General features: G+C 41.4%; 1 protein-coding gene across 17 annotated transcripts in view; it reads right to left on the bottom strand.

Annotated features, from left to right (window-relative positions):
* Positions 1-25,733, bottom strand: part of Heph (polypyrimidine tract-binding protein 1 heph) — a 364,683-nt gene that overhangs the window by 265,882 nt on the left and 73,068 nt on the right. For 2 of the 17 annotated variants that reach the window (XM_083103281.1, XM_083103282.1), the window contains exon 1: positions 6,394-7,195. The exons of 12 other annotated variants lie outside the window; for them this stretch is intronic. The gene's annotated coding sequence lies outside the window, so the exon portion shown is untranslated. 3 more of the 17 variants (XM_083103272.1, XM_083103273.1, XM_083103284.1) reach the window with 3 other exon arrangements.

Raw genomic sequence — 25,733 nt, 5'->3', positions numbered from 1 at the left:
GCGACGTTCCTCCCCAAGGCTTCGCGAAGGTCTCTATTATTTTAATATTCACCAAACACGGGGCACGGCGCAAAAACTTGCACGTGACAAGAATTTTCCATCTATTCCTGCACGTAAAGCGACTAACCAATTTCACCGTGTATATCAAAAACCATTTCCCAGGGAGGGATATAGCCAAAATACGCATGATAACGAGAACGCTTCTGCGGCTTACGCGTAACAAGAAATTGATTTTTGGCAGCGGGAAAAAAATACAGAGAGGAGGAGAGCGAGATCGAATCGTTTACGCGACCAAAAATCGTGCGCGCAATCTCTCGGTAATCCGATCTAATTAACGAGGAGACGTGATCGGATTATCGAAAGTTTGCATTATTGCCTGACGATCGGTGGTTTTGTACGAAATTGTTTTCGAAACCGGCCGATACGCAAAACGTTGCCGACGAACGACGAAGAATGTCGTGGTTCGTCGCGTTATTTTCAATGGCTCACCGCGACGCTATTCCGTCGATTTATTTATGGAACGAAGCCTTTATTTCGACCACGTTCCAAAATCGGCAGTGAGATATTTCATCGCTGTCGTTTTTTTGCCAATCGTGTCCGGGACACGATACATTCCTAACTCGTGACCGAATATTTTTGCAATTATATAATATAAATGAATTTTTGCGGGACGTTAAGGTCAAGGTGAAAATCAGACACACGAAAGTTTCTCTATTCGAGAGACGAAATTCACAAGCAAATAGAAACAATGCAATTTCTATTTACCGATAATTTCGAAAAGTCGCTTTACGAAGAAGATTTATTTCGTTTTAAATGACAGAACGAGCATCATTAGCAACAGCCGGAATCATGGCCGCGTATTCACGATTATTAGCCCGTCTGCTAATTTGTCGTCCCTGTCGAAAGGCCGCCTCCACGAAAGATAGACGGGCCTGCGCCGTGAATATTACGGCGGCAGTTAATTTTCAGTATCGATCTCATCCCGCGCGCAACGAGGGCGATTTAATTAATTAATTTCCCGCGACATGGATTATATACGAGTACGTCCTGTTGGACGTTCGATCGCCGAGAAAATGGAGCCGGCCCTTTCCCGAGATGCGCCTAAACACAGTCGCACAAATCGGAGCTTCTCGTCTCTCTCGTGGACGAGAAAAACGAAGAGGCGGAAGAAAAATCGACCATAACTGTATTGGAAAAATTCATATTCAGAAATATGCACCGTACATCTGTTTTGGCGGATAGTATTGTACTTCATTTGTGTTATTTATTCCGCGAACGAATAAATAGATAAAGTTATTTGTAAGACAGTAAGCTTTCCCTGTTCGATCACTCTGTGAGAATTTATGCGAATGCAGTGCTCGCATAAAAAAGGCTCTCGTATCATGGCGGCTCTTAAATTACGCGCGTTTCATGCCGAATGAAATCGCGTTCCGCTTCTCGCGAAACATCACGTCAATGCCATACAACCCGTACGTTGCTTATTTTTCCACGAGATAGTTTCCGGTGGGTGTTTACCCGAGCGAAAGACTCCGACAGAGGCAAAGAAAAAAGGTGGGGGAGAAAGAGAGAAAAAAAGAATTCTCTTTACTCTTCTCACGATGCTACTTTCTGCCGCGGAAAACCAGTCGGCGGTTTGGAAACCGCAAATCGCGAAACCGGGAAATCGTGCGGAGAGAAACAAAGAGAGCAAGAGGGGAAGAGAGAGAGAAAGAGAAAGCACGGGAATATCATCGAGTAATCGATTACCGGAGAGGAATCGCCCTCTTATTACTCTAGACAACCGCTTTGCGAAACATCGCGAAACGAATGCCACGTCGGTTGACGGTTGATGCGATCACGAACAAACAAATGTCGGAAAGAATCCAAATCGACAGCCATAAATATGCGGATACTGGGGAAATTTGAGCCACGAGATTCGTTCGTGGGATCTAAAAATCGCGCGAGAAAAAAAATTCAATAAAAAAAAGAAAAACACAAATAGAAACTTTTGTCACCGCCGAATGTTACGCATATCAAATTCTTTATTATTAGGATTTTTCCGTTGTCCTTTGCCCTTCCCCGGGGAAGTATTTTCCCAGGTATATAATCCGTCCTTACAAATCTCGGATCGCGGAAGAAGGATCGACGGGGCGCGCGACACATCGACCATAAATGTCGGAATGGAAAAATATGATACGCCTCGCAAGCCCAAAATACGAGAGGTCCGACCTCCGGCGGAAAGAAAATACGAGAGGAGTACAACTTGGAAAGGAAATATTCCGCTCGCACGTGGCAAGGAAGAAGGAGAATTGATGGATTGCTTTGCGGGAGTCGGACGGCCTTGATGATCGAAAGAACTCGCATACCACATGGTTGCCCGTTTCGCCTAAACGACCGTGAATTTTGTGAATCCAATATTCTCGCGCGACGCTTATTTCGTAATAAAACTTTATATAACGACATATTTTAATAAACTTCTCCAAAAATAAAAGAGAAAAGAGAGAGAGAGAGAGAGAGAGAGAGAGAGAGAAGTTGGAATGCGATGAGAGGAGAAAAGAAATAAAATGAAAAGCTGCAAGCAACTGAACAAAGTATAAGATATTATTATAATATAAAGATATTATTATCAGAAGAAAGTAATGACAAATATTTGACGTTATCGTAACATCCTCCTGCGTGTATAGAGAGATTTTAAATTATATCGTATATTTAACGGCGTACAAAAAATCTATTACGCCAATATATCAGTAATATATAAAACCATATAGACTGCGAGACGATACAAAGCTAAATTTACATTACGATCGTCGAAATCGATAATTATTACAATTTTAATTAAAGCAATAATTATCAGATCATGAAAATATCTCTCGCGGAAAAGAAAAAGATTATTAACTTGTAAGAGCAAAGAGAATAAATTAACCTTCCGCGCTTAATAAATCCTTTAATATCTCGGTTATGGGAAGTATTTAGTCGCCTCGCAGGTCCCTAAGATCGTTCCAGCGCATGCTCGGCATTCTCGGAGCATAGGGTTCCCATAAATTGCAAGTATGATACGTCCTGAAAACGTCGGCTCGAGTGCTTTAACACTAAACGACGAAGAGAGGAACGAAAAGAAAGAAAAGATTAAAAGGGATGACACGTCGGGTCGATATCAGGTAAACCGAGACACCAAACGTGCGCGAAACTCGCGTTGCACACAGTCGCATAGAATAAAATATCAGCGAAAAGGTCTTTCCCGCTCTGTCAGCGTTCCTTTGAAACTCGATAATAATTATGCGGCTAACCGATAAAATTCATCGCCGCGATTATCCGACAGCGCGATATAAAATCATATTACCCCTCCGGCATTAATATTTATATATTAAATATATAACCGTTAATTCTGCGGTCAGAAAATGCGATACGTAGGAAATACGGTCTCCCACATTTACTCGCTCTCTTTTATCCTTTTAATAAAACGGAATAACTGTATTATTGCATTATACACATTTGCGAATGGATTATTCGATAATAATAATAATAATAATAATCGGGGGGAAATTTTAACGATCAACGTTAGACGAAATACCAAGGCGAAATAGCAGAGTCTAATGCCGGTTCGTCGAAAGCATTCGAGGCTAAACGAAGGGAGCTCGAATTCTCTCCAATTGCGAAACGCATTTCGCATAATGACGAGCCGCGGCGACGATAAAGCCGCCGACGCGGCCAGAAAGAGGCTCCTCAATGATAAAAGCCGTGCACTGAAAGGGGAGGGAGGAGGGGAGGAGAGGGAGAGAGGAACCGGCTCCCGCGATTCGGACGGCAAAAATGGTTTAATCGCAACCCAGGTGCAATATCGCGGGGCACAGGTGCGTGATCGGCGCGGTGCATCATCGGAGAAAATAGCTCTCGATTTCGCGAGCGCGCGCCGATTACCATTCACGGCGCAAAAATACCCACCTACCGTCTACCTGCAACCGGGACAGTCTTAGTCATCGATATTCGAATCACGGACACAATTACGGCCGATATCACCGGCGGTGGAATTTCAGACCGAGGTATATAGCGCGAATCGCTAACTAACCGACACGTACGAGCCCTTTGGAGAAGAAAGAAAAAAAAATATCGACGAGAGAATATTCTTCCTTATCTCTCAACGAATATGCTGGATTCGTCGGCTCGAAAATTTAGCGATTACGTGAGTAATCGCGATAAAAGAACGCCAATTGATAAACGAAGCGGCGAGAACCTTCACCGCGCGCATTCCTTCTTCCCGGAGAGGCTGCGTTTTACCGCAACTAATCGCGATTACAGTGGATTTCCTATTACGTCCGGCAGCGACATTCGCGTACCAACGTAAAAGGTGTGGTTTCTGATTCCCGAGGAGGAGCAATTACACGCGTTAAGTTTCTTCGCTCGGAAGGAGGTACGCTCCGATTGCTGCTTTTACAACCTAGTTTCTCCATCGACAATGGCGTCGTTGACGATGACGATAATTTTGCTCAACGAGGCGCGGATCTACGGGACATACAAATTTCAGTCCCGCGTCGTAAATGCAAGAACGTCGGGATTTTATGGCCAAGTATTTAACATGGCGCTGCGTTTTGCTGCAACTTGCGCGCCTCGGAGTAGAGCGGTACATTGCGGACGGAAAACCTCCCGAAGCAAATTAGCACCATTCCGAAGCAAATTGGAATCTCGAAACTACTTAATACATTGCTGCAAATTTTTTTATAAAAAGGAGCTGCTCATAAACTACCGTTCTCAAGTATTTTCCTTCCTTAGTTTGACGTTTCAGGCGAACGCGAATTATTTTCGACAATTTATTCGATTGCGAAATTAAAGCGGGACACGTTAACGCGAAATCATCTTTCCGAGCTGCCATACTCAATTATATATGTATTCATTTTTTCGTTTGTCTTTTAATATTTGCGCATTTTTGCAAATTTACTTTTACTCAGGCAGATTTAAAGACACTGCCGACACATTTACATTTCTCGTTTTTTATTATTGATATAATTATTTCCGAGTATATTACGCACGTTTTGTCGCAGTTTCACAATAAAGTTATTATTATCCCAAAGCGCATGTGACTCTCGCGTTCCACGTCGCTTGCAAGGGGACTAAACGCGCAACGATTCTCTCACGATCATAAGGAGAACCTGACGTACCGAAGCGACGTATCACGCCAGGGTACCGTAGTCCGGGCGAACACACGTATGAAGCAACGTACACGTACGGGAGAGAGAGTTCGAGGAACGCGGCGTTGGGCAATGCGGCGCGGGCGGGGGAGCGGGGGAGGGGGAGGGGGCGCGGGAGCGGGCGCGGATGCCGCGATAAGCCGCGTAACCGTGCGCCACCGGTAGCCGAGCCGGGCTTCTGTTTATGGCAGCAATTTTTACGCCCATCGGCAAAAACTGACAGTTCTCGTTACCGCGGACCACGCGCCGTATTTCTCATCGATACCGACATCGAGCTTGTCCGCGTCGCTATTACCGTTTTCCTCTTTCGATAATTTTAATTTAATTATCATCGTAGATATTTTTCCCGGGCGAGAAAAATGAATTCTTCCGCGCAAGATATTTTTGTACAATTCCGGCTTCTTTAATCGAGACAAAGTCACATTTTGTCTCTATACATTATAACGCACAACAATATTATTCGATGGCAAAATGTTGTAAAAGTAAACAAAGAAAGAAACGACATACAGATGACGGCAGTTTCCTTCCTCTCCGCTCAAAGTGAAATTATTAATAAATATTCGTCGCTCGCATGAATACGGTTGGAATATTTATGCGCGATGCACGCCGATCGTTTTATCGCGAGCATGGGAATTTTTATTAAAAATTCTAATTTTGTTAAACTGCTGAATAAATCAGTGCGCACAATCTCTTTCTCGGATTTCAATTTGCATTTATAAACTTTTTCTCCTACCTCGTTGCTCGGTAGGGCGACGGAAATCAACTTTATAATTTTGAAAGAGAGCCACGTGCTTTTCGCTCGACAGGAAGCGGATTCCCTCCTCTCCTCTTGCGCGAACCGCGTTGCGCTCCGAGGAGCCGCAGGAAGTCACGGCAATGGCAGAATAAGCGGACGGCGTCCATTGAAAACGCGTTAAAATAAACGTGAGAGAGAGAGAGACGGAGGAGAGGGGGAGAAAGGAACGAAGGAAAAAGTGGCGAAAACGCGACGAATGTCACACGCGTGCGGAGATCAAACGTCGGCGGCAGCTGGTTTTCAAGGGGCGCGGACATGCGCCTTTCGCATCCCGGCGCGTCCACGAGAGCGACAGGGGGAGAGATCCGCGCGATCTTGGAGCGCGCGCACCGCATGCCGAAATTACGATTTGTAGCCGACAACGTGGAGGTTCGCCGGAACCTCCGAGCGGAATCGCCGGTCGAGAAACTCGCCTATTGCACTAATTGTACTAACCGTGTCCACGGTAGGCTCCCAGGCAACGGCGACGGCGACAGGAATGTCCGGGAAAATCTCCTTGGAATATCCCTCGTTGACGCTTCTTCCTCGTCTCACTCACAAATCGCGACACACTTGACCTCGAACATGAAAAAAAACTCTCTTTCGTTCTCTTTCTCTTTCACCAGGCTCCTCGGATTCTCGCTCTCTTTCTCGTCGCGCCGAAAAGGACTCGCACACGCGAGAAACCGTTGCGCGAAACGCGATGACACGACGACGTCGACGGCAGCGACGATGACTGAGGATCACGTTCGGTATAAATCGAAGACAACGTCACGGGTAAGACGGGCACGGACACGCGCGCGCGTCGAGATGACAGCGTCGCTTATTATACGCGTAGGTTGTCGCGAGGAGCCGTTTTGGAGGTTAGGAAGCGCACGACACGACGACGCACCACCGGCTAGCTACTGCTCTCCTTCCTCTCACCGCCTTTCCCTACGAGCTACGCGCGGCCGCCGTCTCTCTCTATCCGTCTGCCCCTCTCACTTGGATTCTCTCTCTCCCACACGAGGAGTTTATACTGTGAGGCCGTGTAAGAGTACGATCGCGTCACGTTGTACGCCGTTCATGCACTAACCGATCGTCCATTCTGCCGGGGGTAAACACCGGATGAGGAGCGAGAGAGAGAGAGAGAGAGCGAGAGCGAGAGAGAAAAAGAAGAGAGAGACAACGCCGGCGGAGATAGCAAGAGGGCGCGAGAATGAGACGGACGAAGAAGAAAAATCAAACGGGAGAGGCGCGCACACACGTATACACACACGTGTAAACATACGTACCGGCACGTAGGTAGATAAGTGCGAAGCGCAGAAACAAAGGCGGACCGTGTAGTTCGCGGAAGGGCAAACAAAAAAAACAGAGTGGGGGAAGAGAAACACGCGTCGCGACGCGCCGGCTCGAGATACGTGGAAACGCCGAAACTTGGAAACTCGAAAACCTGACGCGACAGATTGGCTTAAAAATCGTAGGCACGCCATGAGCGAAGACAGAGAGGCGACGCTAAAACTTTGCTACGCGAATCGAGATATGCCAGGGGAGCGGGCGGGGAGGAAGCGGCGAGAGGAGAGGCGAGGGGACGACGCGTTCGAGACGAACGGCGCGGCTTCGGGAGGAGAAGGCTGGGCACGACACGCGAGGGAAGGGAGCGGGGGTAGCGAGAGAGCGAGAGAGAGAGAGAGAGAGAGAAAGAGAGAAGAGAGCTTACCGTAGTTGAGAGCGCACGGAAGGTTAGGTGCGGCGTGGGGCGACGAGCGGGAAACGACACAACGCTCCGACTTGGCAGAGGGACGCGGGGCGACTGACGCTCCGAGCGGTAGAGGGGGAACGTAGGCTTCGGCGGGACACTGGGGAGGAGAGGGGGGACCGCACAGCCGGCAACAGCCGACTCGACTCGATTTGTCGCGATCTCTCTCGCGCGCTCGGCGTGGCCGGTGACGTTGTCTTTGTCGCTCCTTTGAGATTCGATGTATCGCCGCCACCGCCGCCGCCGTCGTCATCACCGATGTGTTGGAGCAGCACGACGTAGGAGGCGCGCCAGGGTGTATACGGGGTGTCCATGATATTCGGCGATTACGCGCTATTCACCCTCGCGGTCCTCCCTCGTGAAATAATTTATTCGCAATGTGCAAAAGTACCTAACGCGTGATGCGTTGTAAACGACTTAATTCGCCCTAACATTTGGTAAATAATCTCGCAATGTTGCGTTGTATAAAGTGTAAATTCATATAGAGAATACTCCCGTAGGAAAGTGGAAATAAATGTTCTGTCGAGAACATTTACATAATACGAGTTTGCATAGTACACATCTTGACTGTATTTGCATAATGCGGATCCTGTTTGTATTTGCATAATCCAAATTTCGATTTTATTTCAGAACGAATAATATTCTCTATCGTTCGAAAATAGTCGGCATGCCCAACGGAAATTATGATTGTTCGATGCGTTATTCATGACAACTGGGTTACTGGGAGTAACCCAGAAAGAATCATTTCGTGCCATTTTTATTATTTAAAGGCGTGAAACGCGCAAAATGAAAATTGCTTTTGACGAATCTCGTACAAAGGCAGATATTAATATAAAGAGTATTAATATATACATGCTATTAATAAAATCTAATTTGCATCGCATATAAATTATATTCAACGATATTACAATACTAATTTGAACGATGCTTTTATATTCAATTATTCAATTTTATATTCGTAACATTTATATGCGAAAAAAAATGTTTAAAAATGATACTCATAATTTCCCATCAAAATATTCTTTCTAAAATTATTTTATCCCCATTGATTATATATAGATATTATCTATATTGATTGAGCATCACCGGTCTCGTTTCTCGATGTTTTTGGTCTCTGGTATTCGAATTCGACATACCACGTGAACAAAGAGCACGCGGAGAATCCGCCTTGTACTCTATAGTTCACCCGGTATATGCACACGCAGGACGATCACACGAATGAAAAGAATACAGCACGAGCAAGGTGATAGAAGGAGCAGGAGAAAGAGAGAAGAATATGGGCCCCGAGGAAGGAAGGACGAGGACGCCTTGAAAAAGAGGGAGACGAGAGGGATGAAGGTAGAGGGTGGCAGGAGAGAAGGGAGCGGGACGGGATAGAGGGACACGGAGTCCGGGGAAACGAACGGGAGACCTTGCGCATCGTGGCCACGATAGAGAGAACGACGCTTTGTGTCGAATAGTAGTTGTGTGAAGGAGAAAGAACCGGGCCTCTCTGCAGAAGGGGAAAACACAGAAGAGGGCCCTCGACCGTCTGCGATCCATGCGTAAAGGCCTTCTCAGACGGCAAAGGTTCTTTCGCCGCTTGCTGAGAAGGGGAAAGAGGGGGGGAAGGAGAGAGACACGTCGGTGTGCACGGAAACCGGATTGCATTTTACATTTTGAATATACCGGGGGTATTTTATCTTTTTCATGACGCGAGATGTGTGTTACTCGATACAGGACAAATGCTTCGTTCCACGTGCACTTTTGCCCGGGAGAAGGGGGGTATTTTTAGTCACCCACTGCGTATTTTTGACAACTCGAGTTTCGAGAGAGAGATAAAAATTGATTTGGACATCGATGGGTCTTGTTAGATCCTCAGAATCAGCTTGGAAATAAAAATTAGATTTGTAAACGATTGAGAAGATTCAACCTTCTCGGCACTTGATATCTGTATACGTTGTGTATGTGTACGCGCGCGCAGATGTATATGTGTGCTAGGGAGAATGTTCAATATTTTAACAAAATAAATTTTACATCTCGTATTACACCGCAGGGAAACACGAGCAAGAAAAATGCTGTATATATTATAGAATATAAGATATTGATCTGTTTTTGTCTGAAAGTTATAACATAACTCTTCTGCAAAATTTCAATGCAATAAAAATTATTTTTTTATTTTCATTTAATAGAGAAATATCTATTCGCTTTTATTTTAATTTATTTTTGTTGCAACGATCATAAATGAAGATATATTATTATGAATTGGATCCATTAAAGTTTACTTATCCAATAATAGGATTAATATGTTGCAGATATTCTTTTATAAAGTATCATTAATTTTTTAATATAATTTTAGAGAAATATAGTTTTTTTTTAAACAAAATACTTATACAATATTTAATTATTATGATCTTTATTTATTATTTCTTATTAAGATTTTTTAGTTAAACTCAGTGAATCATAAGACAGTAATAATCTTATTGAAAATAAAACTGAAGTAGTTCAGAATTTAATATTGAGTATCTTGGAAGAGAAAAAAATATATGCTTTAATTTTTATAGCTGAATGAGATAATTATTTTTCATTAAGATTATTAATATTAATATTATTTACAGATGTCATATTCTTTATTTATCTATATATTTTTATAGTTTATTAATAATTTTTACACAAGGTATTAATTGTACAAATATATACAATTTACTCTGCGTACAAGATATTATTTTTTCCAGAATCGAGCATTTGATTGATTTTATTGCGTCGATAGATATTGATCAGAATTAACTCCTGAAATGTGAAAGCCGTTAATGTATTAGTATATTACAATTGCATTGTAATTTTCGAAGGGTTAGCACGTACGACGTGGCGCACACGTGCGAGATGGAAAGCAAGTCGTTGAATGCGCGTTGAATGAGACTCGACGACGAAATCGTCCTTGCTAGCTTGCGAAAAGCAACCGGTGTTCACGTATCAAGCGACTGATCAGTGAAATTCGTTCATTACGCGAGAAATCCTATGACGTCGTCGTTATGCAATGCGCGACGATTCGAAATACTCCGGATGTTTAAAGCGTATTAAGTACACCTTTGTAGGGATTACGTAAATTCGATTACATCGGATAACGTTCTCCTATCGACTAGTCATAAAATTTCTTATAGCGTTATGCGTTTATTTTACAAATAGTTTCTATTACTCAATTTTAGCCATGGCATTGTAAATCACGTTTATATACATAAAATTATACGTTTTCGTTTAGACATTCAAGCGAGAGCGAGAGAGAGAAAGATTTGAGAAGTAAATAAAAATCGGCACGTTTTCTATCGAAAAATCTAAACGAGTATATTCGAGCATGTTCATATAGTACGAGTCTTTTGAAACAGAGTTGCTTCGATTCAGTACTTAAAATGCGCCATGTAATCTTAAAATTCGCTCTCGGTCGTGAAACTAATTTCAATCTTTATTTAAATCCTCCCTAGTTAAAGATCGATCACAGACTGAATAAAGCTGCCTCTTTATACAATGTCGAGTGCAAATGAAAACATCAGTTGCATCGAGAAGTAAATGAACTTCGAGATAAATTAACAAAGTTTTCTCTCTGACGTCAATATCATTCCGGAGCAATGCGATATAAACGTAACAAAATGCACGGCGGAAAGGCTGAACAAAAATGCCATCGGGATAGTCGATGCGTCCCTGCATATTTGCATGGGAACGTACCTACAAGATCCGCTCGTACAAAGAACGCGAGAACCTTTTGCGCGCGAGCGATTGCACGTTCGTACGCTCATAGACTGTTTTGTGTACGTGTTTCTCGTGCGTGGCACGTACGAGTGTGGCAGGGAAGAGAGAAGGAACAGATCTCTTAGGGCCATGCTTAAAAAATATAGGTTCGAGGATACCGCAGCAGGACGGAGGGTTTGCCTTTTCCTCATGGGACAGGAGCAGATCGTTATTTTCCATTTCGTGAGGGATATGCGGGAACTCTTCTCTTCCTGCCCGAAGACCGAAGAGGGCGCGGCTCATTCCTTGTTTGGGCCTGTTCGGAGTAGATTCCCCATCATCGAGAATGCAGGATAACGGATCAAGAAACAAAGACTTGGGATGTTTTATGGACCGCGGGCTTCTCCTGGTAAAGTCAGTTGTAAACTTGTATTCGGAGAAGAGATTTCCTCGAATCATATACAAGGTTGTACAAGAATCCTGAACTAGTCCATGTTTGATTGGACGAATATCGAATAATGCATTTTAATTTAATTAAAAAAATAGATCAAGAAGTTTATATACTTGGAAGATTTTCACGGTATAAAGTAAAGTTTTATACATTCAAAATGTAAGATTTATTTCTCGCAATTCTTATTTATAATATCTTGATCTTATTTTTAATTTATTTTTATTTTTGCTCTCATTGCTGCCAATCCTAAGTTGTTAATTTATTAATTACTATTATATAATTATCTTGTCATATCTAAATCTGAAGATGTTGTCTATCAATTCTTAGTATATAGTTATTAATATTTTGCCTACCTATGCATGTATCACCGTCATCGAAGGTGATCATGCTTTTTTATATTTATTATGTAGCCGATTGTAATGTACTCGTTTTCTATTATAATCGATAATACCTTGATGATTATTACGTCTTCAAGGCTAAACATGATTCCATCGAATGACGAGTAAATGAAATGTTTTGTTTTAGAACTGTCGTGATCGTTTGGAAAGAAAGCGACTACAATTTAATCTTTTTAATGGCGTAGTACGATTATTTCAAATTGCCCTCTATATTATCGAACCGTCCATGATTGTGTACTCAAGGTCGAAATTGTCCGCTTTCATTCCCGGAACGAAAATAAAACGGCTTACAGATCTCGAACAAATAAACATTCAACGCAAATATTTCTCGACATATTATTTGCAGTGAATATTTACAGAGATGCATTTCAGTGAAATGAAGTGTATGACTTATACGAGATGTATTTTAAGATTGAATCTCTTCCGCGCGCGCGTAGTCATAACACGAATCTAGTTCGAGATTTACTTGTCAAAATAGTTAATATGAAAGATCCAAAACTTGTCAAAAATTGATGTTTAATGTTTAGATATATTGCCCCGAATTAATCGCATAATGCGTCAATGACATTTAAGGCAAATCTGAGTCCCCACGTATATTATAATAGAGTGGTGAGTCATCTCGTTATCAGCTGATCCAAGGCTGAGAATCTATTCGACCCCATCAAGCAAGTCGGCGGAGGAAATAAAACGTTTCCATCGGTGTCGTTCCGTAATAAAGTACGCAAATGAGGTCACACGCGTGAGAAAGAAAAAGAGAGAGAGAGAGAGAGAGAGAGAGAGATGAATTTCCCTCTCTTTCTCTCTCTTTCCTGCGAATTTTCTTCCGGGTGTATTTTGCAGTTTCAGATCTCGGAACAGCATTCGTGGAGCAAAAGAGAGAGACAGCGTGCGAGCCATATCTCACCCTGGCGTAAAACGCTAAACGCCGCGTTTCAACGTGCGAATTAAGATTTATCGCGACCGCCGTTTGACCAAGAAGCCTTTTCGCGCCGCCGTAAAGTCACGACGAAGACTTATGGTTCGCCGCAAGTTGGTCCATGTTCCCGGTGACCTCTCCAAATAGGACTTGCTGCATTTAAGTTTCGTTAAAAAGAACTTCGCAATCCCGAACTTACAGTATATAGTATATAGTATCGACTAGTATTATAACGTCGTAAAGTCTATAAGCGTTATAGATAACGGAAACTTTGTGAAAACTACGAGAATTCTCTTATATAAATAGAATCTTCCTTTAAAGTTCCCCTTGAAGATCGCTGAGATGGAATCTCGAAACTCGACGAGAACGAAAACCTACGATCGCGCGAATAACTTAATGTAGATGACACTTGGCACAAGTAGCGTCGTTCGTCATTCGAATGAACAGCTAAGAACATTTGCACGAATCGACGATTAAACTTGATGTCCGGTTTCGGAAAAATCTCAAGTGGGTCACTATAAATCAACTGTTTGGCGAGATTGTGAGGAATCACATAAAGTCTCTACCTATTTCTGCGAATTGCACATTTAGAATAAATATTTTATTGTAAATATCATAATAATAAATAAATATTTTATTGTAACATTATGTATTATTTACGGAATAAATATATGTCAATTTATAGAGATACATATATGAAAAAAATTTTAACTTTTTAATTCAATATATACAAATATTTTACATAGTGAAATACCTTTTACTATATATGCGATTTAATAAAGGTACTTATCAAGTATAGCAAGAATGCTTTTATAGAAATATGCGGTAACTTTTCGCGAAAAAATTTTTTAGATGCAGTTTGAATTAATTTATTCGCAAAGAAAAAGGGAACGTTTACCTCGAACGAGAGTAAATCTGAAATGCAATGAAATCGATCTACTCGCTTCGACGAAGGTAATCGAAGCGAAACGCAAACGATTAAGGCGACTTGGACGCGGTGCTATCGATTATCGCGATCAGGTAACCGTGAACCTGAATCCGAGACTTGTCCCAACCGGTATGTCGTGCAGTAGAATGAGATATCGCGTATAACCCTTGCCCGTTTCATCGCCATCCGTCTCTCCTTCCCTCGTTTAAGAGAGAGAATGAGACAGGTTTACTTGCACTAAACTTTTGGAACGGATTGTATTTTGCCGCAATGTCTGTCACGAGTAAATCGTCCCGGAATCATGCAATAACGACGAAGTTACGACAGATATAATTACAGCGTTATGCGAGCCGAAATTTAGAGCGCGCGTTCTTTACGTTAGAAAGTTTTATTCGATCCACACGTGTCTCTTTCGACAGAAACATTCCACAATTTTTCAGAAAAATACATTCGTTTCCTACTATTTTTGCCGCGTTAAGCGTCATCACTGCGGACAGCAATGTCCGCGGCGATATTTATAGCCGATGAAATATTGATGCTTATACGGCATATATGAAAATGAATGTGCGTGCATACTAAATTTCAAGGCTTTTAAACCGATACTTATCAACGACATTACATCCTATATATTTGCCTCAAACGATGTCACTAGAAAAATCTTCGCGTGACGTTCGATGACGTATCATGACAGTCGTTACGAATCGCTCGATAAAACATCGTGATATTCTCTGCGTATCGCCGACTACTTTGAAAATTTTTCGAGAAACGTTCGCGTTGCCCGAGTTGCGCGAGCAACGAACCAGAAGCAAGAGAACTGAAATTAATCCAAATTAAGTAATGACGCTCCCCCGCTCGTAAAGAACGCGGACGTCGGCGCTAGACGTTCGAATCGCCGCAGCGCAGTGCCGTATTTTAATAGGATGAAAGCAGGAAAATATTGTTAATTTCTGAAAATCTTATTACATCGTGAATAATATGAAAATATTTTATTTTTGTATTATATACAAAATATATTAATCTTTCTCGCAATATTTAAAAATTTATTTAAAAAAACAAATAACATTAATATTTGTCTCTGCATTTTTAAAACTTAAATAATTTAATATTTGAATAAATATTTCCAACTTCAAAAATCAATATATTTTAAAGTAATAATTATATAAAGATATACAAAATAATATAATAAGCACATAAAGTAATAATATAATAATTAATGTTTATTATTTTTTTATTAATTAATGTAATATATTTAAAATATTTTCCCGGAGCCTCAAAATTATAAAAATGACATTGCCGTAGTGATCGCCACTTTCGTTCGTTCGCTTTCATTCTCAGCCTTTCTCGCGTTTCTACATCACGTACCATCTGCTGCCCGTCTCCCGATTAATTAATCGACCGGCTTGTCTGACCTCTCGTTTACACTCTGCTCTCTTTGTATGTTGTTTCTTCCATCGTTTATACAGACAATATCACGCTAGTCCGAAATAATGAAACATTTGCAGGTGATAAATATCGTCGGAATATCAGAATTAAACATAATGAGAAAGTAATGTTAAATTCTTCAATGTCGCCAGTAAATAAAATAAAAGACGTAAGTTAAATCGACCACACTGGCAAATTTATTGATTGGTAATATATCACAACGTTTCGACCAAGGTTTTGGTCCTTATCAAGTGAACTAAAAAAATTTTTTACAGTATTATAAGAAGTAAGTGACATACAGTAAATTGATAATAAAAATAAGCGAGAAAAAAAGCCATATACATACAGTATCTTAGTTAGCTATTATATTGTGAGAGAGAAAGAAATCACTGGGTCAGGATTGCATTATGTCAACCTCTCCATCCAACTAACTGAGAAAGACTAAACGACCTTTATTAGTCTATCATAAATATTGTTTAAATTCTCAGTCGTTCTGTAAGTTAATAGTGTTGTCAAACTTTTTAATAAAAAACATTTCAGCAATTTCTCTCTTTCTCACATGCTTTTCATTATGTAAAATAACCGGTATTGACCAATCGAAATCATGATTAAATTCCAATTTATGTTTACTAATGACAGAAAGATTACTTGCGTGCACTTTAATGTTATTAAAATGTTCTTTAACACGAGTACCTAGATGTCTTTTCGTTTGGCCAATATATGACGTATTACAATTTTTACAATCTAATTTATAAACGACTTTCTCAGTTAGTTGGATGGAGAGATTGACATAATGCAATCCTGACCCAGTGATTTCTTTCTCTCTCACAATATAATAGCTAACTAAGATACTGTATGTATATGGCTTTTTTTCTCGCTCATTTTTATTATCAATTTACTGTATGTCACTTACTTCTTATAATACTGTAAAAAATTTTTTTAGTTCACTTGATAAGGATCAAAACCTTGGTCGAAACGTTGTGATATATTACCAATCAATAAATTTGCCAGTGTGGTCGATTTAACTTACGTCTTTTATAATGAGAAAGCATATAAAAATTCGACAAATTGCTTAGTGTGTAACCTGTTGTTTGTTAATTTCATTCCATATTTATGTCAGTATGGATTTGATTGGTCATTAATACACGTGAAATCCAATACTTTAACACGCCCTTCTCTCAATATTATTAACTGCTATTCCTGAAACTGACCGGTGTTTTGTCTGCGATGTCACTAGCAATCTTGACGGATGCGTTACCGTCCTAATAAAACAGTAATTCACGATGAAAGATAATGACAATCTGACACTGTCGGTGACGGCGTTCAAGGAAAAAGATGGGTTGGCACCACTTCAGTCACTTCTAATTCTGTCGACCAGACATCAGTCCCAATTTATATCAATCGACTAGTATTTCTTCAGTTCTCTCGCCAGCGACAAGTTTCAAATCTGCTTTAAATAATTTCAAAATTCCACGTTCGCTAACATTTTAGTACGGCGATGACTCGAGATGATCTACCGAGTGGTCGCACGGCACAGTTGGAGCAGCAAACGAGTTGCCGTAAATCGCGCGTTTGTGAGAAGCTATTTTTGCAGAAACTACGGAAGTGTTAATTGCCGCAGACAAGTCAATCTGCGCGCAACCTGTCGCGATATAGCGAGTTAATTAACCGCCACGTCAGAGTCTCTTAGCGAGAGCGTGATTCTAGAATCCGGCTTCGAATCCCTCACCCCGTCTCGCTTTTCGCGTTTCTTTCTCTCTTCCTCGCACGATACGTACTCACCCAACTCGGTCTAATCCTTCCGTCTTCGTTCGGCTGTATATCTATATCTCTATTAGCGAAAATGTAAGGCCGGGCCCGTCGCCAACTCTGCCCAAACATGACGACGATAGCTTCGTACTCGGTCGCTGTTTGACTTACCGACATAACGATTTCGCCAAAACTTCGCGCCGTTCAAATAACGCCTATGAGAAACGTTCCGTGTATTTTGACACTTTGACCCAGACGCATAAACAACCAGTCAAGTTGTAGCAGGCAAGCGGTTCAGAACTCGCCGGAGATTAAAATTCACTGCGTCTTGAAAATTTTCGCAGTAGGGAAAACGCCAAAACGTCAATCGATAAAAGGGAGATGATATATCCAAATAATTACTGTCATCGTTAATCTTTCTCGCGATCAAATGTCGCGAATATATGTATACGGTGAATAACACGATAGCTCGCAAAGTGTTAAGCTCGCCTAAGTGACTTTCGAAAGCTGTGACTGACACAAAGCCCAGAAAAGAAAGAAAAACAGAGAGAGTACGCTGGATTATATTTGTAAAAAGCGCGACGCGTATCATTTACGGCGCGAATTAATCACAAACTCGTAGGGAATGATAACAAGCTTTTTGCATACTTTCTCCTTTTTCCTTCGTAAATAATCACAGTGTTCCCGCCGATGGGCACAGAGAAAACGCAATTTTTCGCATGCAATATGTTCATTTTAATCCGTATGTACGTTACGATTTAAATTGGATATCGGATATTAAATTGAATCATCGGCGCTCCCTTAGTCGCGAATATTCCGCGAAATAAATCTAGTTGCGCGCGAAAGCTCAAACTTTTCACGACAATTCGATTATATAGCTGTCCTCTGACGTTTCAGGCGCAACTTTTAATTTTTGTCCCGCACAGATGGCGGAATTAGGTACCCTTCATTAAAACTTGGACGATATATCACGCTCTATTGGTTGAAGAAAACTCGCTTCTCGGATATCTTGCATCTACAGACGTACCTATAAACGTCTTTGGGCGTTTTTCAACAAGCGACACAGAGGACAATGTATCACAGTATCAGTGTGTCTTCATTCTTGTTGATTGCCGAATGTAAACAAGGATGAAATGATTTACTGTGTCCTGTGTCGTTTGCTGAAAAACACCCTTTAATAACAAAGTCATTAAACCGAATATAACGAAACATAATAAGAATAAAAGAAGAATGATGCGGAATATATTTCTTTAATTTCGATTAATATTCTCCTCGAGTCAAAGTCGATATGTTTCTTACAAGTAAAGGTACCCAACTGTCACTCACAGATTGTAATGAAACTTTGTACACTTGTAAAACTATGCAAAATAATAGACACGTATTTTTTTTTATCTGCGGAGAAGCGATTTTAAGGGCAGAAACAACTCCTTGTATACAGGGTGGGCTATTTTAATCGACACCTTGGCGACGCCATCCAAGGTCAAACTCATGGCGCCAGTAAATGGATCTTTTTACACCCTACAACTTTTGTCTGAAACAATTTTTTATGAAACTTAAATTTTTTGCGATACGAAGTCCGTATATCCACCCCATATATACAAGGGGTTGTTTCTGCCCTTAAAATCGCTTCTCCGCAGATAAAAAAATACGTGTCTATTATTTTGCATAGTTTTACAAGTGTAAAAAGTTTCATTAGAATCCGTGAGTGACAGTTGGGTACCTTTACTTGTTAGTAAAAATTTAAAAATAACTCCAAGTACGATAGAAAAACGAAACACTCTACGCGAAGAAACGAAAGCCGTCATACGTGAAATTTTCATTGCGCGGAATATAAAGTGCACTTACTAAGTTGTCAAGCTTGCCGCAAATGATAACATTACGGATAATGACGATGCAATTTGTGTCGATAAAGCGTAAAATGGCCAATGTATTGTTGTCGTATCGACCCTCAAGTCGACCGCACCACCCTGTCCGATACACGGGACACATACACATATGATAATGTCGCGTGACCTTAAAGTCGCCGCACGCTTCGTTTTTTTTTCTTCCCCCGACGCGACGACGCGTTAAAAGAAAAATAAACGGATGTAAGTGGCGAACAACACGATCTAAAAATATGGGGTAGCGCATAAATACGGGGTACGAGGCGCGCCGAGTCCCCCGTGCTTTTAAGCGAATCAATAAGCCGCGAGGAATTCCTGCTCGTTATTTTTATCGATCGCATCATTCGTGTTTCTAAAAAAGAGCATCGTGATCTATGTTATTCTCACCTTTTTCTTCCCGCATCTTTTCGCAGATAAATCTCCCGTGGCGGAAAAAAGCGCGGAGATTCGCGGCTTCGCGCGTGCTTTTAAATGTGCGTGCGGTAGATGCGGTTGCGTTACGGCTATTAATTCGTCGGTGTTAATTAATGGTACGGGGAGGACGAACGATGTGGCGAAAGCGGACGAAGAACAATCGTTCTGCCCTTCGCCCGCAGACGCGAATTTAAGGAGCGATTCCTCACGTCCGGCGGTTACTCCCCGGTATTTCGCGAAGGCGGGCAAATCCAGATTAAGATTAGAGGATTCGACCGACGCGGTTCATTTCTCAGACGTAATGATGTTTAGATTTTCATCGTGCACAAGATGAATATTACGTACGTTTATGGAAGCGGATGACAAATTATGTGACTTCTGTGCAAAATGCGATAAGCATTTTTGCAAATAAACCTTTTCCCGTTACATTTGCGAAATTATTACACAGCTAAAGTTGCAACGTTGCGTGGAAAGAGGAAACGACAGGTTTACGGTACCGGAATGATGCGGCAAGACTCTTTCGATGAAGATTCAAATGTACATGTATAAAGAAACTTATTGCGGGAAGCTTTACGATAACGTTCCGTCGTAATAGAATGAAAACTAATCCCCTTCATTTCCAAGAAAACGCTCTCGGATAGAATTAATTCAGGCAGCTTAATCAACGATGATGTATATTTTAAAATGGTTACTTGCAGGACGGATTTATTCGTTATCAAAACAATTCGTAATTCCAAATCTACGCGACACGGTAATCCGATCGGAAGGTATAATGTTTCGAATATTGGAAATTTGATCAACGTGGGGTCTGCCTGGCTTTACGATGGAGGCCCGTAATTACATTAATGGCGAATCGTGGTAGATGGTAATATCGATTACGAGAACGTACTGCATGCTCTTTTAGAACGCGTGCTCTTGTAAAAGAGCATCATTTGCGAATCTTATCGGATTTGTGTATCGGGACCTCGCAATTGCTCCGACACTTCCCCGAACAATTTCATTTTCCCCTTTCTTTCTCCCTTTCCCTCTCCCCCAATGTCTTAATAGAAAAAAACACGCAAAAATGCAAGAATAATCCTTTCCAAGAGACAATTTGTCCGGACCGCAGAAATTATACAAACGAGGACGCACCACACAAACGATTGTTTTTTCTACGCCGACCTCGCGGCGATCGCAAAGGCAAATTAAATTCTCCCGTCTCGAGTGCAGAAATTTTATCTTTCGTGTTTCGCTCGCTATTCGCGTTTGAACAAATTTTATAACGCGATAAGGGAAAATAACGAGAGAGAGCGCGCGCGCAAAGGGATAAAAAGCGCGGAGAAAAAGAAGGAAAGGAACAAAAGGGGAGAGAAAATACAAATGTAATTTCCAATAGGTTTGTGAATAGTGACATAGCAGTGGCCGCGAGCAAAAAACTTATGCGCTGCTGCAACATTCGAAAACATTGCGCCGTGAATACGAGGGAAACCGACGAAAGCGAGTAACGTTGATATTGTACGCAGTTCAGACCATGGAATACCCATTGTTGTTCGGCATTGTTGGCACGTATTCCCTCCTTCAACGATGATTGATAACCGACTTCGCGTCGGTGTAAGTTCGCGTACACGCGAGCCGCATACATTAACGATAATAGTGCGTATCGCGGCGAATCGCCCTGGCACGCACTTCCACATCCGCGCTCGCGGAAGCGGCGCACACGGTCGCTCGCAGGGATGGTCATTTAGCACGTAGCTTCGATTTAATAATAGCTTGCGTGTAGTAATATATCTTTGCTCGCTACAAAGATAAGCGAATCAGTTTTCTCAATTTTCCACCTGTGTCACCTTTCAAAATTTCATGTAATCGCGTACTAATGAAGTTATTTTTAATTTTCTCGCGACACTTTAACGAGATTGTCGTAACGATATGGACGAATTGGTTGGAAATTCGATTTACCTTCTCCAATTTTATTTTACTCGCCGTTAAGACTACAATTCGCTCTTTTCGCAGGTTGAGAACCCCGACTTCGGTATCGCGAAACGAACATTCCGTCGCTTCTACGAACGAATAGAGGAAGCTGCTTCGCACACACATACGCATACTTCATGTGGACTACTACAGTCACGCGCGACAGCATCTATGTGCCCCCGTAGAAACAGGGGACCGTATTGTGCGGCTTGGTGTGTCTACAAGTTTACCCGAGATAAGCGCTGAATGGATTCGTTTATTGAATTTCACACGGTCCTACGGACCTTCGTCGACGCCGCCAATTTTTCGATCTCGTCATCTTCTTGTTTGCACCTATCACGCGGTGCTACGACACATATTCATACAGAGTTCTTAATTCAGACAAAGTTATTTAAATAATTATTTTCAATAGTCTGCATTTTTGAAAATGTACCTATCATTAATTATAATTATAATTTTTTTTGCATCAAATATGTTTTGTACAATTATCACCGACTTCAAATTGTCACGAGGAAATATCTGTGGGTGTCGGCATCTCGAAAATTACCAAAGATATTTATATAAGTGTTCCACCAGCATATCATTATTCACTTGATATTAAAGCGCAACAGGGTGCAAATATTTTTGCGATTGCCGATTTATTTACTAGAACATAGGAATGCGGAATATTCGCGCTCTATCGTAATCCAGAATAAATTCATCTGGTCTTCGTTGGTCTGTCTGTTAAAATAATCGACATTCGAAACAGTCGCGTACCGGAACGACGACGCAGTTTCATAAAACGTCTAATCTACACATGTCGGGGCAGACCACTATAATACCAATGTATACGGCTTCATAAATGTCGCATACGCCATTATGAGCCAATGCTTGCAGAATCTGTTGGCGAAACGCCTAGGAAGCTTCGTTTGGCTCTCTATCAATAGAGTTCCGTTTCGAGTTTTCTCCGATTGGCGCCCAAAAGACGCTCCTCGGTTTTCTTTTCACGTAATAAATGCCAACTCCTAAATGGCGAATAAGAACATTTATTAGCAAAGTCCACAAACTGTGAAATAATAAGGAGAAAATTTATTTGACGATATTAATTTCTTCGAAATGTATAAATATCTCAACATAGATTAAAGTCAACAAAAAATGCGACAATCTTAAGGATGGCAATTTTAATTAAAAATTTCTTAATTCATATACATTTTAAGATCAATTAATTTCTCGTGATACATTAATTTCTACATGATAGATATTCGTGTCATATAATTTGTATGTAAACGAATAAAAAGATATATATATATATATATATATATGTGCAGTTAATAATAAGGAATTAAGCTAATTGTGCGACGTCTCTGAGAGCCGTCAGTGTGGCGACGACGATTGCAAAAAGAAACATGGCGCCAGACAATGGCTCGTGGTTGTGACCTCCGCGAAAGCGAAAACTAGCCCGAGGAATCCGAAGGAAGAGAGGAGCTCCGGCGAATGACCTCCGGAACAAATGTCGTCATTTGCATGTGCGTGCGCGCAGCTTCAAGTACGACCGGCGGCCGCCATGTTTATTCAACACACGACCGTTCATTACCCACATGACAATATTGGTCGATGGACGGCGAATCGCTCGTATCCCGATACGTACGCGCGATTTGATATGCGAGCACTCGTGAGTGCACGTGTGCAAGAGGAGCGGAGCAAGATGCGGTCACGTGGCAGTAACCTCGATGACGTTTTCGAGGATGTTGAATGGGAGAAGGTGGACAAAATCATGAACTTTATCGCGAAAGATGGAGGCATTTTTTCCCGTAACATTATCATAGTTTACAAATGTTTCTGTTTAATTAATGTGGTCCTATTTCTGAAAATTATTATTATATATAAACTATTTATTAGTATGCGTGCAAGAAAAAATGGTGTTTGAGAAGATATTCTCTTTACAGCTCATGTTAAAATAATTTTATTCATTTCAATGCCTACGACGATAACGATCGATCCTCATCAGCAACATGACAAAATACGAAATTTTTTAATATTAATCATTAAATTATAATTAATTTAATGTATTTCCCCGATAGCGTCAATTTATTATTCGTGCATCGTAATAATGTGTACCAATGACACAAAACAGCACGCATATGGCACTCCGCCGGAAACATGACTGCGGATAATCGCGTATTCGGCATGATCAAGATTTTATTGATAGCCCCTAATAATCCACGATACGCGGAACCAGGCGTTGCCATGGTAGCCTGTATTAACTTTGATCTCAGGTGGGACGCCCACCGGAAATGTGTTCCACTATTCGTCAATGCTCGGTGTAATCAAGATCGAGAACACTTCAATAATGCACGACCGGTTAATCAGTTTCCAATACGGCATCGAGCATGACACGCGGCGATGCGCGAGGCCAGAGATCCCATCGCCACTTCCGATGGGGTTTGATTACGCGGTTTCACTTTTGGAACATCCGCTGCAATTACAATTAAATTTTTTCGGCAACGAACAGACGGAAAACAGTCGTTCGAAACTCATAAATTTCGCATTAATATAATGCGCAAAAAAAGAGACTATCGTCTGATCATTACAATAAAATAACATTAAGCATCTTTTTAGAGATAAAAAATATTAAAAATCTCATGCATGCCCAGCTGTTTGAGATAAATTTGTCGGATTCAAGACAAAATGCTAACGAGGAATTAAATCTTTTCAAGAGCACTTAAGCTTTGAAAATCAAAAGAAGCAAAAATTCTCTCTCTCTCTCTCTTGATAATTTTCAATCCTGATACTCGAAACTTTGACATCCGGTGCTTTTGTCTCTGCGGAAACATGCTTCTCGACGGCATAATCGCACGGAAGAATCGATCGTGCCTGCGGCAGCAACGACAGCAATAGCAGCATCCACGGTATCCTATATATGGCGGATGGTCGTCGTCGGTACAACGTGAAGGGGGCCAGGTTTGCATACAGGGTGGCCGCGGCTGACCGGGTTTTGCATCGGGAAATTTGCATTGAACGACGCACGCGGATGCACGCGCGGGTCACAACGCGCGTTTTCAGCCAACACGCGAATATATCGTACATGCGTGCGCAGTCTCTCTCTTTCTCCTCTCTTCTCTTTGCTCTTCTCTCTCGAGCACGTTCGTGCGTGTAAACGCTCGTCCGAATAGGATGGCGGAAAATTATGCATGAGGATTTCGCGCGACTCAACCGTCGTCGAGTATTCACGTGTCGCCCCGGTAATTTATTCGTCCCTCGCGAGCGCTCACCCCCGCCCCGCGGCAACGATCCGGAGGATCAATCGGTCGGGATGACGTCGGAAAGAAAAGGATCGCCGAGGATAAATTCGAATCATGTCCGATTCACCGCTCGGAGCTAATTTCCTTTTAGTTATATACATATATATATATTAAGTATGGAAAATATAAATAATCATAATTTATTGAATGCTCAATATTCAATATTCATATGTGACATATATAGAAACTAGAAACAGGGAAAAGAAAAGCTGCGCATATCAATAGGCAAGGTAGTAGCAATAAGCTGTTTTTAATTTTTATGAATAGCAAAACTTTTATGCAGAAAGATAGAACAAAAAAAAGTAACAATATATAAACTGTAAGGGCAATAGAATTGACGTAATTAATTAGACTTGCGCGATAAAAAATTGTTACTAGATATTATTGTAAAAAAAGATTTTTATATCGTATTAATATGAAATTTTGATTAATATGAAATTTTTTTTACATTAAAGTTTTTCTTGTTTGATAAGAATTTGATTTGACTGTGCGATCGCGCAATTTTTTATAAGACACTTTGTTGTAATACAATACATACTTTTCACTCTTTCTTGTTTTATTTTTGGCCGCGTAAGAGTCATCTCCGTTTGGGCTTAGTGTTTCGCAGAAATGCAGTAACGGAAGCGACATTTTTTTTTACTCGGAGCAGTGCAGAGTCTTTGTAAAGGACGCGCATATAGAATACGTTGACGAGTTCCGTTTTCGAAAAAGTGAAAAAAAGGACTAGTAATCGGAGTTATTCGTGCAAAGTGAATCACCCCTGGGATTTGGGACGCGAGAGAAGGAGCGGGATCGAGACGAGAGGCGGGAGAGCGAGATGGCGAACGTGACCCCGCAGAAGATAACGCGGTAAGCGCTTGTATATACGCGATTGCATGCATGCAGGCGTGCATATTTGATCGCGCCGTCGTGCAACAATGGCGTTACACAAAAGCAACGCGTGACTCACATCGCTATTTACACGGGC

Source organism: Camponotus vicinus, unplaced genomic scaffold (genome assembly GCF_025532165.1).
Source record: "Camponotus vicinus isolate PSW18456_S1 unplaced genomic scaffold, iyCamVici1.0 SCAF_6, whole genome shotgun sequence".
NCBI classification, from domain to species: Eukaryota; Metazoa; Arthropoda; class Insecta; order Hymenoptera; family Formicidae; genus Camponotus; species Camponotus vicinus.
The sequence above is the reverse complement of the archived record's forward strand: the minus strand, read 5'-3'. Positions and strand labels throughout refer to the sequence as shown.